The sequence below is a fragment of the Phacochoerus africanus genome, chromosome 12 (assembly GCF_016906955.1).
Source record: "Phacochoerus africanus isolate WHEZ1 chromosome 12, ROS_Pafr_v1, whole genome shotgun sequence".
Classification (NCBI taxonomy): domain Eukaryota; kingdom Metazoa; phylum Chordata; class Mammalia; order Artiodactyla; family Suidae; genus Phacochoerus; species Phacochoerus africanus.
Window position 1 is genome coordinate 47,433,810 of NC_062555.1, and position 19,510 is coordinate 47,453,319.

At 36.5% G+C, this 19,510-nt stretch overlaps 1 protein-coding gene across 9 annotated transcripts in view; it reads left to right on the forward strand.

The window, feature by feature from the left end:
- ZEB1 (zinc finger E-box binding homeobox 1) overlaps positions 1 to 19,510 on the forward strand; it is a 200,704-nt gene that overhangs the window by 53,511 nt on the left and 127,683 nt on the right. For 4 of the 9 annotated variants that reach the window (XM_047754878.1, XM_047754879.1, XM_047754882.1 and 1 more), the window contains one exon: positions 12,820 to 12,958. The exons of 4 other annotated variants lie outside the window; for them this stretch is intronic. The gene's annotated coding sequence lies outside the window, so the exon portion shown is untranslated. Of the gene's footprint in view, positions 1 to 7,634; positions 7,730 to 12,819; positions 12,959 to 19,510 lie in introns of all 9 variants that reach the window. One more of the 9 variants, XM_047754881.1, reaches the window with a different exon arrangement.

A 19,510-nucleotide genomic window follows, 5' to 3' on the forward strand; every position in this document is an offset into this window, starting at 1 on the left:
TTCTAAGCAAACAAAGGTCTACTCGTAATCATCAATGTTTATGTAACTTCAGTATAGCAAATCTATCTGATTGGTGTGTTGTAATACAGTGGCTTCTGTTTTGGGGCTACTGCTATTAGAAGAAATGGTGACTAGCAATGGTGTGAAATTGGAAGTTTGAGAAAGGTAAATTTTAATTGAAGTTATTTATAGTTGTGGGAGGGGAAAAGTTCATTTTCAGCTCAATAGAAAGCACTTCTTACATGTGGAAGGTAAAATAAAATACCTTTCAAGATCCATTCTTTTAAGAATCTCTGACAGGTTTATAAAGAAGGAAGTCTTGCTGATAAAAATCACAAGGACTTTTTGAAGAAAAATTGTGGTACATCTTAAAAATTAGTGTATTAGTAATAATATAAATATATAAAATTTTATGTGAAATAAATGTTACTAGCAATATTAAGCTACTACTTCTAGGGGTCTTTTTTTTTTAATTAGATTTCCAGTGTTGTGTCAATTTCTGCTGTACAGCATAGTGACCCAGTCATACATATATATATATACATATTCTCATTCTCATACTGTCTTCCATCATAGTCTATCCCAAGAGACTGGATATAATTCTCTGTGCTGTATAGCAGGATCCCATTGCTTATCCATTCTAAATGTGATAGTTTGCATCTACTAACCCCAAACTCCCTGTCCATCCCACTTTTTTACTAAATAAATGTGAGAGATAAAAGAGCAAATACCTGTTCATTCTGCAAATTCTTACTAATACCCTGCTGTATGTCAGACACTGCACAAGGCATTTGGAGGCGGGGGGAGAGGTAGTATAAGACTGATGTGACCCCCTCTCCAGGTTATAGTCTGTCAGGGAAGGTAGACATTGAACAAGTAATTACAGTAAGGATACCCTGAGAGTTGATCTGTAATGTGCTAATAAGCATTTAATCAGTTGACTTTCTTCATGAAATTGTTACTCATTTTGACAAAAAAAAAATTGGACAGAAACTCTTTGAGAATGAATCTTAGAAATTAATAGGGACTGAAATAGTTTTGGCTTTTGTATAGCTTGCTTAAATTAAGAAATAGGAGTTCCTGTTGTGGCTCAGCAGGTTACAAACCTAGTATCCATGAGGCTGTGGGTTCAATCCCTGGCCTCACTCAGTGGGTTAAGGATCTGACATTGCCATGTGCTGTGGTGTAGGTCGTGGATGTGGGTCAAATCTGGCATTGCTGTTGCTGTGGTGTAAGGCAGTGGCTACGGCTCCCATTTAGCCCCTAGCCTGGGATCTTCCACATGCTGTGGGTGCAGTCCTAAAATGAAAACCATAAAAAATAAAATAAGAAATTGCTATGGAAAAGTCTTCAGGTTTCTAAGGTACTAAGAAGTGAACATGAGCACAGCAAATTCATAATGGCCATCTTGCATATTTTGTATTACACAGATCATTTAATAAAATTATATGAAACAGTTTTACATTAAAAATTTCCAAGTTGCAGAGTTCCCGTCGTGGTGCAGCAGAAACAAATCCAACCATGAGGTTGCAGGTTCAGTCCCTGGCCTCGCTCAGTGGGTTAAGGAACCGGCATTGTCGAGAGCTGAGGTGTAGGTCGCAGACGTGGCTCGGATCTGGTGTTGCTGTGGCTGTGGGGTAGGCCGGTGGCTACAGCTCCGATTAGACCCTTAGCCTGGCTACCTCCATGTGCTGTGGGTGCAGCCCTGAAACGACAAAAAGACAAAAAAATTTCCAAGTTGTAATGGTTCAGAGGTTGGGCTCTAGAATCAGACTGGTTGCGTTTGAGTATTAACTGATACTAACAATCTTTCCAGTCTTAGGAAACTTGTCTAATTCCTCTGTGCTTCAGTTTTTCCTCATCTATAAAATGGATGTAATAACAGTACATATATTAAAATTAAATTATTTGATGCTTATAAAATAGCCAAAACAGTCTCTAAGAAAGTGCTTAAAGCAGGGTCTTCACATTTCCATATGTTGTACTTTACGATGACAGTAACGATAATAAATTCCTCATGTCAGAGATGTTTGCACAGTTGGGCCAACTGAAATAATTGCGGAAGAGTGCTTCAAATAAATATTGCACTACGCAGAGCTGTTACCTTTAGTACTGCTAAACAAAATTCCAGTGAGATCTCTAGAGCAGCAATGTAGCAGTCACCCAAAGGCCCACATAGATTGCATCTCCAGACCAAAGTGACCTCAGCCTTGACCCCAAGGTTCCTCTGTCCCAGGCATCATGGGACTGACCCTTCTTATCTAAGAAGCGGCGAAGATCTGCTCTTACTTTCACTAAGGGAAATAAACCTAAACCAAATTAGAGTAAGTTTGGAAGGTTTGATTATGTGGATATTAAACACTATATTTGTTTATAATGTAAACTTATGTGAAGCTCTACTTGCTGTTTATTATAAAGCAAGTTATTTCCCGCCTTAAGATACTGTGTCTTAGCTACTTCTATATATAATTTGCAAAAATATTTTAAATTTGTAAAAAAATACATTTTTTTATGTAGACTTTTACTGTATCTTTTACTTTGATACCCGGGAAAAATGTTTTAAGAGTTAAGTAATTTTTGTTAAAAATTTAATTAAACATTGTCTTCAAGCTATGCTCTTATGGCTTAAGTCCACCTATGTAAAAGGAAACTTTTTATATTTATGGATTAATCCAATTTAATTAAGTGAAAGTACTTTAATGAGGCTTTTCAGATGAAATATTTGAAATTAATCTAAAATAGACATGTCATAACCTACTGTCTTTATTTTTGTTTAAAGTATGGAAATATTTCTTCCATTGTAAGATGCTAAATAAGAGAATATTATTTCAATACTACAAGTATGGTTTCCCATGACTACAAATAGTTTGAGTACAATTAATCAACAAGTTGTCTATTGAAAATTTGCTAAGGTATCTAGCACTTACTAATAATAATGTCATGGTAGCCTAAAAGAATTATCTTGTCACTCTGCTTAGGTCTAGGAAGACAAAAACCACAGCAAGAATACTTCAACATCCAAGCATAAAATCTGAGACCTGGTTCCTTCCAGGTCCCTAAGTGGAGGGATCTTAGATTTATAACCCTACTAAGATTATGGGGCTATCTCAGCATCTCAGACTCCCTATTTTATGTATGTGTGGTGTGTGTGTGTGGGGGGGGGGGGGTGTTGGTATACGCACAGGAAAAATGTATATATTTCTCCAAATTGAAATGGAAAGTTAAGAATTCATTGTTTTTACTGTTTACATATATTGAATAAAGAATTCTGTTCTACAAAGTATTTTACATGAAGCCTTCAAGTAAAAAATACATTATTGATTTTTACATATACTATTTCAGGGCTTCTCAAATATTTCCATGTTTAAATTATGTACTGTTCTGTAACTTCACAAAAGAAATTTAAAATTCATTTAGTCTGCCTAAGTTCAAACTGATTTCCTTGTTACATGATTAAAAATGTTTTCTAGTAAATGTTTCCAACAGGTACCAAGTTATTTTTTTATGCCTTTGAACTAACTTGATAAACCAGTTTTAAATAAGTATAGGAGTTCTTATCAACTCTACCCTTCACAACAGTATAGGGCATTTCTAGTTGTGTAAATAGTGTCATGAGTTCTCTGATTGATTTACTAATTCAAATAACCTATAGCATTTTAAGGGGAAAGGCTTAGGCAGGCATGATTTATACATGTATGTATCTACACATATACTTATTTCTTTTACCAAATGATCTTGCTGGACCCCGTCCACACCATCTACTCCTGATAAGGAGGAGTGCAGTACCTTGGAGCTGCTGATTGAAGGCCCACCTTGTTGCCACCTCTGCCTCAGCATGGCAGGCACCTGTGCCCTGGTGGGTTTTGGGTCCTGTGAATGGAGGAAGTTGGTTGTTGTGCCTCTTGAACTACTGGATGCTACTGTAGTGATAATTAGAATAATTCTTCATATTAAAACTTCAGAGTTAAAAGAGATGGCTTTTACAGGCTTTAATATAGTTAAGAATGCCTTTATTGTGAGCTTTACATTTTAAGTGGTAAAATGTTACAAGGGCATCAAATGCAAACATTTTTTGGACACAGTATTTAAATTTACAAGTTATTTGGAGGAAATATTAACATGCAGTCATATGGAAGGAGATCGAAGTTTGTAAGAATATAAAGTTAGCAAGAAACTTTTTTGGAGGATTTGCTTACTGTGGTCTCATATAGAAAAAAGTCTTATACTTCATTGAGCAATCATTAATACAGTAAAGGTGAAGTTGAAAACTAGTAAAAATAACATTTCTAGTTGGCCTGTCATGCTGTAGAATACTTTCTATGTGGGAACAAATAAATGATGACTGCAGTTCTGTGGTGGAGGTGATATGGTAAAACAGATGAAGGGCAGGTTTAAGTGTGTTTCTGCCACATACTCTACCCTTAGAAATTCACTTAAATGTTTATCTGTGTGGGTGTAAAACTTTTGTCTGTCTTTCACCTGAATACCTGAAAGCCGATGTGTATAAAATATTGGCTGTAGCACATGATTTCCTATCACTTAGCTGAGACCAGTCAGTCTCATGCAGAGAAGAGAACATCAGCTGATTAAAGAAGGGGTCATTGGGTCAGGCGATAGTTTTTGAAAATGCAGATCCAACTAATATGTACCATTAAAATCAGAAGGCAGCATGAGTATATTGAGATATGACAGGGGTAAGATATCAAAATAAAATAACTTACTTTGCATTGGTTCAGTATACCCTAAAAATGGAATGTATTTGTTTTTGAGGTACAACTTAATTTGTTTTTCTGCTCTTTTGTTTCCTGAAGTATTATTGGACTAGAATTTGTCATTCTCTACAGTTATACACGGTAACTGTATGCAAGTCAAATTTAATTTTAAAATGAATCTTTTACAGTGTGGGCTCCTCCGTGCCAACTACAGTGCAGTCTGTCATATAGTTTTCACCCTTACTTTGTACACAGTGAGAACGTTTGATGTATGACCAGGTGGTAGATAATAGTGCTGTTTTTACTTAAAGTACATCTGGCCTAATGGATGATGTCCTGGGGGCCTGAATGTTTTTTCTAATTATCATGAAAAAAATTCAAACATGCAAAGGAAGAGAGTTTAGTGTAATAAGCTCCCTATATATGTCCCAGACTTAACAATTAGCAAAATTTCACCACAGTTGCCTCATGTACTTCCTCTTTTTTCCTCAACTATTTTAAAGCAGATCCCAGATCTCAAGTCTTTTTACTCCTGCATTCTTCAATATCATCTATTTTTTTTAAAAAAAGGCTCTTTTATGTAACCATAATACCACTATCACATCAAACAAAATTAACAAAATTATTTATTGCCTGATAGTCCACCCCAATTCAGTTCTCCCTGGTTTTAATTCAAAAATGTCATTTTATATTTGGGTTGTTTGTTCATAATCCAAACAAAATCCACATAGCATTTGATTAGGACTGCCATATAATTAAATTCTCCTCTTTCCCACTACCCATCTATCTCCCTCCTTCCTTTCCTCTTCCTTCCTCTCTTCTTTTTTCTCTTTTTTCTTTCTTTTCTTTTCTTCCTTCCTTCCTTCCTTCCTTCCTTCCTTCCTTCCTTCCTTCCTTCCTTCCTTCCTTCCTCCCTTCCCTTCCCTTCCCTTCCCTTCCCTTCCCTTCCCTTTCCTTCCCTTCCTTTCCTCCCTCCCTTCCTTCCTTCTTTCCTCTTTAGGGCCACACCTGTGGGATATGGAAGTTACCAGTCTAGGGGTCAGATCAGAGCTGCAGCTGCCGGCCTATACCACAACCACAGCAACACTAGTTCCAAGCCATGTCTGTGGACCTAAACTACAGAGTGAGGCCAGGGATCAAACCTGCATCGTCATTAGGTTCATTACCACTAAGCCAACAAAGGGAACTCCATCTTCTTTCTTTCCTTCCTTTTCATCATGACTTACTAAAGAAGTTGGCCAAGCTGTGCCATAGACTGGCCCCTATCCTGGATTCTTCTCTTGGCTTCACAGCTAATTTATTCCTTTAAGCTTTAAATTTCCTGAAAATTAGAACTTAGCTCAAAATACTTAATTAGATCATGGTTCAGCTTTGACTTTGGTGCTGGGGGAGGGTGGGCAGGAGTACCCCGTATGTGGGGCTGTTGATTCTCACCGGATCACATCATGGAGCATATGGTGTTTGTTCGTCATACTCAGCGATGTGGGAATTGGCCAGTGGTGACAGCCCATTCATTGAGAGTTCTCCCCTTTTTTAAAAAAATTAATTTTATTGGAGTATAGTTCACTTACAATCTTGTATTAGTTTCAGGTATACAGCAAAGTGAATTTAATAAAAATGATGCAAAAGAACTTATTTAAAAAAACTGACAGTTTTCAAAACCAATGTTATGGTTACCATAGGTGAAATCATTGAGGGAGGAAAGACTTAGGAGGGTGGGAATAACAGACACACTACTATATAAAATAGATGATTAACAAGAACCTATTGTATAGCACAGGAGAATCTACTCAATAGTTTGTACTAACATATATGGGAAAAAAGGATGGATATATGTATATGTATAAGAGTTCTCCCCTTTCCTCTCATGTTGCATCATTGCTGATTGTTTCTGAATCAGTTCTATCATAGGGTTTGCAAGATAATGAATGTTTTAATTTGCCACCCCTTCCTCATTTATTAGTGGAAATTCTTTTGTAAAGAAGAATTTCCCTCATTAACTATGGCTTTTTGATTTCCCTGAACTAGTTCATCCTAGAAAGAAACCTGGTGCTTTTAGAATCATCTCAACTCCCTCATTTACTATCCAAGAGTAACTTTAGGTACAAAGAGGACGTAGCACTGACTTGCCCATGTAATTATAGGATGTTTGTAGAATAAACTTCTCTCTTCTTTGAATCTCATCAACATTGTCAGTGTTGGGATAACTTTATGTAGTCTGCAGACACACTGTGGATCATTTAGGAGTTTGGAACCTTTTCCCAGGTCTACTTGGTGGGATTTACTGCTTTCCCGCTGGGTCCTGTGTGACAAGTGGGATGCTTTGTGAAGTCAGCAAGCCGAACAGTGTCATGGATAAGGGTGGAGCTAGTAGGAAGATGGCATATGGGGATAATTTAATATTGCTAGGATCATAAACATAAATTTAGGAGCAAAAGAGTTACCATTTTTATTTTTAGTTTATACAGCCATCATCACTAACTCCATTTTTACTTAATACTGTTAATGAAGAAAATATGAAGAAGAAAAAATAAAACCAAAATGTTTCATTTTTAGATGGCATGATTGATTAGGGAAATCTATGGCAGTCAGCTTTAAAACCATTTTTGTAAACAACAAAAATAAAGTTCCTGGTAGATTGTATTTTTATACTAGCTGAAAAATGATGGGGAAAGACCCCACTCAGAATAGTAACAAACAAAATATAATACTTAGCAATAAATTTGAGAAAGCTGTCGTTAGACCTTGAGAAAGGCACTATTGACATATTTGAAAACACTTTAAGATTCAAATAAATGAAGAGAAAGTATTTCTGAATCATGAGAATATTGGTAAATTATTTGACTAAAAGCAGTTTATAGATTTCTGGGTTTACTTCTAATTTTCAATTTTCTAGAGTTGTCTTTTATCTTGGTTCCACAGTGTGGGAAGTCTCACCTTACTGCTTATCTGAAACTTTTCTAAAGCAGCAGCATCTGAAACAGCGCTCATGAGGCAGGAGCAGATGTGTAACCCAGGTACTAAAAGATACTTCTCTGCCCCTTGAAGATTTAGGTGGAAACTTTCCTTGACCCTCTGACTCCCAGTCAGTGAGAGGGAGGAGAAAGGCCCTTCATCCTGTGACTTAGGTAGATTCATGTGCCTCACTCACAACCTCATGCTTGCCTCTGTGGCCACCCCAATTCCTGCCAGTGTCAACACAGAGGTGAAGTCAGCCCATTTTAATAGTTTTACACATTTTAGCGTTCTGTGAGTTTAGAAATTGAGTAGGTGCTAGAATCAGCAAACTTTTTCTTAATCTTTGAGCAAAACATTTCCTCCACATCCTTGTCTTCGTTCTACTCACACACTTTCCTAAATTGATGCAATTGCCTTCTTAAGAGGAATTCTGAAAAGTAGACATGGATGACTGGAGCAGTATGAGGAAACCAAAATTAGTCCCATCTCCCATCAGCAACTTAATATTCTTCCCTATAGGGGAGGGCACTGAAAGAGTGTTAGATAGTGGTATTCAGTGGTCTAACTGCAAAATGATTAGGAAAAAAAGGCATTCATCCATACTTTATACAAGCATAGGAATTTTTTTTTTAAAGTAGCAGGGAAATTGCTTTTACGTCCCATGTTTGAAACATTAGTAGAATTCACCAAAGACCCTCTTAAATATTAAAAATTTATATCAGATTAGGAGTTCCTGTCGTGGCGCAGTGGTTAACGAATCCAACTAGGAACCATGAGGTTGCGGGTTCGGTCCCTGCCCTTGCTCAGTGGGTTAACGATCTGGCGTTGCTGTGAGCTGTGGTGTAGGTTGCAGACACAGCTCGGATCCCGCGTTGCTGTGGCTCTGGCGTAGGCCAGTGACTACAGCTCCGATTCGACCCCAAGCCTGGGAACCTCCATATGCCGCGGGAGCGGCCCAAAGAAACAGTAAAAAAAAAAAAAAAAAAAAAATTATATCAGATTAAATATAATTTAAAGGATCACTGATGATTGTGGGAAATATCTGCATAAAAAGGTATAGAGTAAATGATAATAGCTGTGATAGTTTTATATTATTGCAGAATATGCACATGTAGACATCAGGACCCTAATATATAAAAGAGAAAAAGTGTGACAGATGAAGAGTATGAAAATAAATGAATGTGAATAATAAACATGAGGGGAAATATTACCCATGCACTTAGTAAAAAATAACAAATTATAATTACAGTAGTTTTTTTTCCATTGTATTAAAGGGGCTAAAAAGAACTCTAATTTTGTAAAGATAAGCGGTGATTACCAAACTCTTCTGAGCTCAGAGTCCCAATATGTTCAGATATTTCACTGGTAGGGATTTAGGAAATAAATGTTATGCTAATTGCAAATCATGTGTGTAGAAAAATGCTCACTTTAGAGACTGATTATAGAATGTCAATGTAAAATACTATATATTGTCTTTGAATGACTGGTTTTGAAGACTCTAGTCCAGTAGAACATTTTGTATTGATAGAAATATTCTGTACTTTGCACTATCTGATATCATAGCTATTAGCCACTTAAGATGTGGCTAGGGCACCTCAGGGACTGAATTTTATTTTTTTAATTTGTCTTTTTCAGGGCCACACCCATGATACATAGAGGTTCCCAGGCTAGGGGTCAAATCAGAGCTGTAGCCGCTGGCCTACACTACAGCCACAGCAATGTCAGATCCGATCCTCGTCTGCGACCTACACCGTAGCTCATGGCAACGCTGGATCCTTAACCCTCTGAGTGAGGCCAGGGATCGAACCTGTGTCCTCATGAGTGCTAGTCAGATTCATTTCCCCTGAGCCACAATGGGAACTCCTGAATTTTTATTTATATTTAACAGCATTTAAACTTAAATACTCACATGGGGCTGGTGGCCACAGTGTTGGACCTTGCAGTTTGAGAAATGTTAGGTGTGAGGGCAAATAAACTAGTAAGTTTATATGCCATAATTACAAGTATATAAACACCTGTATGTGCATGTGGAAAGTGATGCCCACAGTTAAAATATTTGTGTTAAAGTCAAAGGTAATGAGTGATTTTTAAAAAATAGTAGTTATAAGGTCAGGTGAAAGTGATGCTGCACCCAGCATGGTGCTGTTCACCATGGTAGCCACCAGTCTGATGGGGCAGTTAAGTGCAGATTAATTAAGTAAAATAAAAAATTCAGTCCCTCAGGCACACTAGCTACATTTGAGGAACTCAGTAGCCACAGGCAGCCGATGCTTACATTTGGACAGAGCAGATAGAGAACATCAACAACTGCAGAAAATTCTCCATGCTACAGATGGAACTGATGGGAGGAATATACTGGAATATGTCATTGATAACTTATCAGTCAGTCATTTCCAAGGACACAATGACTTAGAACTGGAAATTACAGTTAGTTAAAAATTGTAAGAAACAGTATCATAAGATGCTACTTGTGTAACCTAGCTCAGTGTACCATTAAGTGTGGGCAGTGGACTCACGTTGGTTATACCAGCTCAGGGCTAACTGCTTCTTCTCGATTCCAACATGTATTTGGAACCTCTTAGAGCAGAGTGGTGTGAAGTCTGTGTCATCTGTGCACATCACCTGCTGTCCCTCATTGAGGGAGGCTGCCTGGAGGGTTCTGTGTAGTGGGAGCTAAGTAATAGCTATGAGCAACAGTCCTTAGGGAAGCTTTGTGAGAAACTTAAGTCATCTGTTGGACTAGCTAATCATCTTGCTTTGGTATCTTGGTAGTGAAATTAAGACCTGAATACTAGATCTCTGAATGAAGTAAGCTAGACTCCTCCCCTCCTGCCAGTGGAAATGAGGCATGATCCATGGCCCCGTAATATGAATCAGGACTCTAAAGGGGGGAGCCTCGTCAGTGCTTCCGTCTGGGGAACCTATCTTCTCTCTTTACCCTCCTGCCCTGGGGATTCATCCAGGTAGTGGAACCTTTTTCAGCAAAATTGACAACTTTTCATTTTCCTTTACCCCTTTTAAGCTCCCTCTGCATATTACACTTAATTCGTTGTACCTATTTTCACCACTTCCCCCCTAAGTTAGTTTCAGAGGTTTTCCAAGATGTCCAAAATAGGAAAAATGTTCTAAATTGAGTTTCTAAAGTTTTCTTTTAAATGTTTTCCTTTTTTCACATTTAATCCTGATTCCCTGATAAGATATTAAATTGAATTCCTTGGAAATATGAAAAGCCTTTTAATCCTATAATTAAGACATAATCTGTCAGCTAAAACACTGTTTTATTGATACAGGGTAAACATAAATCCTGGATTTACTGCCTGCCTTCTTCCCATCGTTTTGGCTGTACATTAAACGGCTGCCTGTGCCCTGAAATGGTGTGTGCCAGGTGCACTGTCCCCTGCATTTTGAGGATTGGTTCTACTTTTGAGAAATTTGGGGTCAAGTGAAATCAAGTACTTGGTTATATAGATTTTTTTCTGATTCTAGTGGCCTTTCATTTTGGATTAAAAATCCTATATGTATTTAGTCCTTTATCAGTGTGATTGTTTTATGTGTTACAGACTTTAGCATTTCTTCTTTTTCTCCCTAATTTATCAACTTTGGAAAGAGTTATGAAACTAATGGAAGGAAAGCAATCTCTGTTCTTAGTAATAGTCTATAAGTTCAGGAAAACAAATGCATGAATAGGATTCAGTATCTCCTATTTAAATTTTGTGTTTTTTTTGAGATTGAAGAAAATGTACATATTTACTTAAAATGTAGGTCTGATAGAATGGCATCTTCTGATTTCAGTTTAAAATTTGGTAATGAATTACTCAAGCATAATTATGAAAAAAAAATAAAGGAGTTCCCATTGTGGCTCAGCATTCAACGAACCCAACTAGCATCCATGAGAACGTGGGTTCGATCCCTGGCCTTGCTCAGTGGGTTAAGGATCCAGGCATTGCCCTGAGATGTGGTTTAGGTCACAGATGTGGCTCCGATCCTGCATACTGTGGCTGTGGTGTAGGGTGGCAGCTACAGCTCTGATTCAGCCCCTAGCCTGGGCATCTCCTTATGCCCTGGGTGGGGCCCTAAAAAGACAAAAATAAATAAATAAATAAAGCATAATTATGTAAATAGATAATCATTATCACTTGGTTTATGTAACCTATTCTTCAAAAGGTAAAAACAAAACTAAATATAAAAAAGACATTACTTTTTTATCTACATCAATATTATTCTTTTATTTGATATTGGGCAGTATATTTTGAAAATACTTTCTTACCTTCATAAAATATTCCATTCCTTCTCAGGAATTTGGTTTGAAATAATATATTCATAGCATTTTCTCATAAATATTTTGATACAATATTTTTAAAGCATTATATTCTGAAGTTATTTAATATGTAATTAGAGGTTGATGTTGTTAACATTATTTTTAAATAACGTATTTTCACACCCCTTGAAACATCTGTAGACTTCTGAATGTTTCATTTTATGTAAATTTCAACCTTGAGAATATTGACTAATTGGTTAATATTCTTTCTACTTACCAATTTTTTTTTTTTAGTGCTTACCATATGCCAGAAGATACTTAAGCTCTACAGATAATTAGTATAAAAATTAAAAAAAAAAAAAGCTGCATCCCAAATCCATTTTCTCCAGGAGCTTACAGTTAGTAGATTGCTTCACGTGTGATTATGTGGCATTTTTCCCAAGTCAAAGGGCTTCTTTTCTTTCAGTTGTCAGGAAATGCATGTCATTAAAGAGAGATAGAGGAAGGACAAAGTTTCTTTTTGCTCTTTTTAACTCATTGCTTTTCAGGGAGTTTAGCTTTCCTATTTTTTTTTTTTAAATAGTACTTACAACTCTGATCATTTGGCAACCCAGAATTTGTCCATACCTTGCTCAGCTTTCAACTATGAGTTCATTGCTGAGGGAGAGGTTAAACTAGTCACTTAAAAGTTTGGGGTTTAAAGAGTAATGTTTGAAGCAAATAATATTCTTTAGTGAAGATACTTTCTGTGAAAGCAGAGAATACGGCTTTTGGAATACCTGATTTTATCTAATTTATTTCTTTAGAGCCTACAATTTGTATTCTAGACAGATAAACTTGAACCAAATGATATGATCTCAGCATAATATTTTACTTTTCTCTCCTCTTCAGGAAAATCTTAAACTTCCACCACAAGAAGATTAGAGGTCCCTCCTGCACCAGGACAGATCCGCAGGTCTTTTTCAGTGTTCTTGGAGGTGTGGGGTGTGAGCACTTGACCAGGTTGTGTCAACCTCCTTGTTCTCTAAAGGTAAGCGCTGTGTAGGGAGTGCACACTTGTGGGCCCAAGCTCCGAGCAGGTCTGGGTTTGGAATGCTCCATTGAGGCCTTGAGACCCTTCCAACTGCTCATAGTAAAGGGGCCTAAGCAGCCACCTGTGGGCAGGACCCCACACACAGCCATCAAGAAGAGGTGGTTTTCCTTCTCAAAAGTGAAACATGTCCCAGAGATGTATGGGTGTGTTTTGTTTTTTAAAAATTCCAGTTATAGTAAAACTTGTCTTCCACTTCAGTCTGCATTTAAATCAGTTTAATAACTGCTGTGGTTGATCCCTTAAGAACTCTCTTGGATACATTAAGGTTTGCATTGAAGAATTTTGAAACAATGACAGCATTTAAGCAATCTGGTGGCTTAATAGCTTAAATTGATATAACCAGCTTTGAAGAATTGCTTTTTATGATCTTCTTGAAGCTTCCCTTTACTTCAGAGAAAGTCCCTCAAAACATTTTTAAAATCTGTATTAAGCTTCAGAAAGTATGGGAACAAATATCTTCTTAATTTTTAATAGGAATATGATCATAAAATTTATGTCAGATCCTAATTAGAAGAAAAAAAAAATCCCTCAAAATCAGCAGATTTTTTTTTTTTCCCTATCCTGCAACTTTTTCCTATCTTCAGAAAAGATATACATGGGTTCCAGATAGGAAACCTTATGAAGGATAAATAAATCAGTATCTTACCTTTACTTCTAAACTCTAATCTCAGAAAACCTATTGCTCTTTTATACAGTTGATAGGCACCTCCCACAGTGACTGAGCATAAATTGTCACTTGGTTATCATTCATTGACAATGATTTGATTTTGAAAATGTCATCAGGATTAAAAGTAGATTAGTACTAGGTAAGGGTAACTGGCTGCCACCAGAAGACCAAATGTCTACGGAACATTTCAGATTATAATTACCAGGACCCATGGTGGCATTGACACTGAGGGCTTACAGTGCTGATGAAGAAATTAAATCTGTCCATAGCCAAATTTATTCATCTTTTTTTTTGAAAGCTCATAAAAATGATCTTGGAAACTTTAGTTCTAAAAGATGCAAACTTTTTATGAACTATTAAGTTTGGGAGAAATCTGCTGATTTTTGCCTGTAGCCTTATCTTTGCTTGATGATATATATATTTTTTCTTTTCAAAGCAGTTGTTCTTACTGTATATAATAAGTGATATTAAGAAGGAAAAATGCCTTTTGTGTTTGCTGTTAGAATGACTAAAAATACACCTGAGACCTTTTGTGAAAAAACCTTGAAACCATTTTGGTTTTTTATATGTACATAGTTGAGAACTTAGAACCAGTCTTTCTTATTATAACTGCAGGCGACTTCAAAAGATAAAAATCTTTGGAGTTTCCATTGTGGCTCAGCAAAAACAATTCCAACTAGGAACGATGAGGTTGCGGGTTTGATCCCTGGCCTTAATCAATGGGTTGAGGATCCAGCGTTGCCATGAGCTGTGGTGTAGGTCGCAGATGTGGCTTGGATCTGGCGTTGCTGTGCCTCTGGCGTAGGCTGGCATAGGCTGGCAGCTGTCGCTCCAGTTGGACTCCTAGCCTGGGAACCTCTATATGCCGCGGGTGCACCCCCCCCCAAAAAAAAGACAAAAATAAATAAATAAAAGATAAAAATCGTCAGAGTAAATATGGCATGTTATATTAGTGAAGAAATAGACATTACTTAGTATATGAAAATAATTTCTCTATAGTTTTCTTTGAACTTTTAATTTATGACAGCATGTTAAAAATTTTTAACCCATCTAATAGCATGGAACAGAATAGACAAATGCATCAACTCTTTGGGCCAGCTGAGAAAAAATTTTGTATTAAAGGTCAAACTTACTGAAAATGTAAGGTTGGGTATAAAAATTATTTCTTAGCTAAGCTAAGCTTTGTAATAACTGAATTTTTTTACTCTAAAAAGGCCTCCCCACCCCATTCCCAGTCATCTTTTTTTTTTTAAATGAGCCTTGTCTTACTATAGTATCTGCAACATAACTTTTTAAAGAGAAAAAAAATTATTTCCTCGTTCTAAAACCGGTGTTCTAATTCCACATCAGTTATGCAGCATGACTGTATAAAATGAAGACCTTTGAGATCTTGCTTTCTGTATCTAGAGTATCACAGGTAAGATCTCTTACCAATAATTCTTATTAATAACTTGTATCATCTCAATGTGTATTAGACAACAAAATAAATTATTTTGATTCTAATAATATATGGGAATGAAAACCCAACATGATAGTACTTGAGAGAGTCTTCCATTAGAACTAGGATCTGGGAGGTTTTATTTTTATATATACAGACACACACTTAATCGTAATACAGGTACACACTAGTGTTAATTTCATCTTTTGACTTAAGTAAGACCTTTTCAAAGATCAGGTTTCTAATGTGCCTCTCACTGGTATTTGAATGCTATGTTTTGTTTTTGTTTTTAAAGTATCAGAGCCAATCCATGGAAACAGTCTCTGCTAGAAATTTAGTTTCCTTGGTATGATCATGTCCCCTACCTACTTGGATAGCTAGGTGGAAGTGAGAGAGGCAGCCCTGTATTTGCCATTTTTCATTTTTTAGAGAAAGAACAGGAAGGCAATCCTAGCCCAGTCCTCTCCTTGGAGTCATTTTAGACCAGCACTGTCCAGTAAAATACATTGCAAGTCACAAATACAAGCTACATGTGTAATTTTAAGGTGATTTTTTTGTGTGTTTTGTTTGTTTGTTTGTTTGTAGCCACATCAAAAAGGTAAAAAGAAACAGGCAAAATTACTTTAAATTATATTTTATTTAATCTAATATTTCTAAAATATTACTATTTTACCATGTACTTAGTACAGGAATTTATGAGTTGTTTTACCTTTTTCGTACTAAGTGTGTATTTTACATCTATAGAACATTTCGTATTGGATTAGCAACATTTCAAGTGTCCCATAGCTACATGTCAGTGAGGGTCTGGACCAGGAACGGGCTCCTATACTGGCACCACCCATGCAGACGTCTGACAAGTAACCCTGTCAGCCCCTCCACCACCAACTCCCATCTTAGAGTTTCCAAATTTAGCAGAAGACAAAAAAAAAGAAAGAAAAAAAATACTCAGGATGCCCAGCTTAATTTGAATTTAAAATAGATAACAAATAATTTAGTGTAATTATGGACCGTGCTATATTTGGGTGTACTTAACAAAAAAAATATTGATCTGAAAAGCAAATTTAACTGGATGTCCTATAATTTATCTGGCAATCCTGCCCTGGCTTAACTGAGGAGAAGACACCAGGCTGCCTGTAAACTTGCAGGACTAGAGGATAGAGAATCTCTTCCTCTGGGGAGGATTTTTAAAACCCTCTGGAAGGCCGTATGCAAGCCAGGAACTATCTGTAGCCTGTTTCTTCCTGATTCTCTAAGATTTGAAGAGACAGGGGCTCAGTCCTTATATATTTAAATAATTTTACATCCAAATTATTCCACTAAGCTGTAATGTTTATTAAATTCTATGAAGTGTATGATTCGTTACTTGAGCTTATAAAATAGAACCCGTCTAACAGACGTTACTAGTATCAAACTTTATAAGAAACACTTTATCCAAGGCTATAATCTCAGCAGTTTTCAGTGTCCTGGCTATTCCTGGTGCTTTTCTTATCACTGGTTACCACCACAGCTGTCATTTCACTCTCAAGTTGGCAAGCATTAATTCAGAATATTCAGTTGCTTAATGCCAAGATAAGGCTTACTTTACGTGTGATTCTCTGCTCTGGAGTTGACCTTGATCCTGGCCCAGGCAACAGCCAGTCAGTTCTCACACTGTTATCACCTACCCCTAAGGGCAGCTTTTACAGAGGACTACCTTTCCATTCATACTCTTTAATGTTTTTAATGCTCAAATTTAGTGACATTTTGGAAGCAGCTAACAACTTTTCTAATAGTTGCTCTACCTTTCTAAAGCGGTAGAAAAGAGGCCATTCAGTAATTCGTGTTCTCTGAGGACAGTAATTACATCAGCTCCACAGTCCTTCTCAGGGCAGCCTTGTCGTCCAAAATCAATGACCAGGTGACAGCTCTGCTTGATTATCAGCTAGGCAGGGAGGGCCACTGCCAGCCACCCTGGTAGGTTAGAGGTTGGGGTTAAGCCATGGTGCATTCCAAATCCATTCATGCTTAGGAGAATGTACCCAAAAGTGTGGATATGTTTATAATTACTGCATTTCCTTCAGAGAACAAGAATGACAGGTAAGTACAGGTTGGTTCTTTTTGTGTTTTTATTTGGCAGTGATCCAATGACTATTTTTAAATAGGAAATTTAAGTATCTGAAAGTATTCCCTTTCCCCCAAACAGTCACCCAAAAGAGCTCAGATATAGCCTACATTATGTAATATTTTTCTTCTTCACTCTAAGAAGGAGTTGCACTTGATGGGGGCGTGTTGGGAGAAGACAACTTACTGTCATTTGAAAGCTGTGAACATCACACATTTCTATGTCTAGAAATATCCTAGCTTTATGTAAGACTCTTACTTTGCCTAACTTCTCATGTCTGAGGTAGGAATTACTTTGTCAGATTAACACCTGCATCTGCATCTAGATAAGGTACTCAGCCTTCTGACAGCAGTGAGTAAATTAACGAATTGTGTTTAGGTTTTCTCTTTTATTCTCAAGACTTCCTTTTAAGTTTCAAGACTTTAAAGACTTTTACCTTATTTTTTAAAACTACGATTTAAAGCTACAAAATACCTTAAATATTGGAGCTCCTGTGGTCGTGCAGTGGGTTAAGGGTCTGGTGTTGTCTCCATGTCAGTATGGATTTGATTCCCCAGCCTGGCACTGGGTTAAGGATCTGGTGTTGCTGCCGCTGTGACATAGGTTGTTGCAGATTTGATCCCTGGCCTGGGAACTTCCATATGCCACAGGTGCGGCCAAAAAGGGGGAAAAAAAAACAAACAAAACACCTTAACTGTAACCTATTACCAAGTCATATTTAGATGAGCTTCAGAACGTCTGTGAATATCCCAAGTTAAAAATCAAATTTTGTATGTATATGTTTTTTGTTGGGAAGAATGTGCATATTTTTCATTATATTCTTGAATTTTGTAACAGAAAAAGTGGTTAACAGACACTGATCTGGACTAATGTTATCATTTACTGATAAGCTGAGTTTAAGTTACTTGCTTTCATTCATTTGAAACTTAATACTCATTAAAACTCAAGTTTATTTCTAAAAGAAAGTACTTATTTTAGAAGGAAAAAGCTTTAACTTGAATTAAACTTGAGAAATACCAGCCTACATGAGAGCAGTTAACTTGCTAATAGTTTCTTCTGTTCTACTCTTTGATTGCAATCTTTACCATTTGTTACATGAAAATGACTCCTTAATGAAGTATGACTGTGGTAAATTCTTGAAGATGGATTTTAAAAAATGAATTATCTAGTATCATTTAAATTCTGTTTTTCTCTTTCAAACCCTTCAAAAAAAAGTTAAAGCTCAAGAAAATAGGTGAATAATGTTATTGTTATTTTCAGGGTATTGAAAAAACGCAGTTAATTGCCTAAATAAACATCACACTAACCATTGTTGGGCCTTGTGGTTCTAACCCCTAGTTAAAGAAATTCTGCAGTGAACTGAACTGTATGCTTCGAGTTGTTTTCCAGTGATAGTGTATTTTCAGTTATAGTGTATTTTAAGGTTATTCTTTTTATTGTAAGATGCTTTTAATATTATAGTCATACTTTAGAAACGGTAAGTAAGCAAGTGCTATATTAACTAAGGACACTGATAGGTCTTTCTCAAAATAAAGGAAATAGCATTTTCTTTTTCTTTTCTTTTACTGGTACTGGCTAGTGAAGTATGCCTAACTCAAGATTTAATGAATTTATTCCACTAATTGAATATTAGAATAAAAAGAAATTTGAGGGGTGATACACAGAAAGCAATTATTTCCCAAGAGGAATAGAAAAAATGTAAGACAATTTAAGATATTACCTGTATTTTCAATTTAAATTTAATTATACTTTAAAGATTCTAAAATTTGTAGCTTAAAGCTCATTATAGAAAAATGGTATTGATTTCCAAAATACATTGGCTTTGTTTTGTTTTGTTTTTTCCTTTGAGCATTATTATTCAAGGTGATTATCACTTATGCTCCATGCCTTTACAGCAGGTAACTTTTTTTAAATTTAATTTTACTGAAATACAGTTGTTTTACGTTGTATTAATTTCTGCTGTACAACAAAGCGATTTAGCCATACATGTACACATAACCATTCCCACATAGGTTGTCACAGAACATTGAATAGATTTCCCTGCGCTCTACAGCAGGTCCCCATTGACCATACATTCCAGAGACAACAGTGTGCATTTGTCGATCCCAAACCCGAAATCCATCCCTCCCCCTCCACATATGCCCTTTGGTCACCGTAAGTTTGTTTTCAAAGTCTGTGAGTCTGTTTCTGTTTTGTAAATAAGTTCATTTGTATCATTTTTTTGGATTCCTCCAATAAGTGGTACCATATGATGTTTGTCTTTCTTTGACTTCACTTGGTATG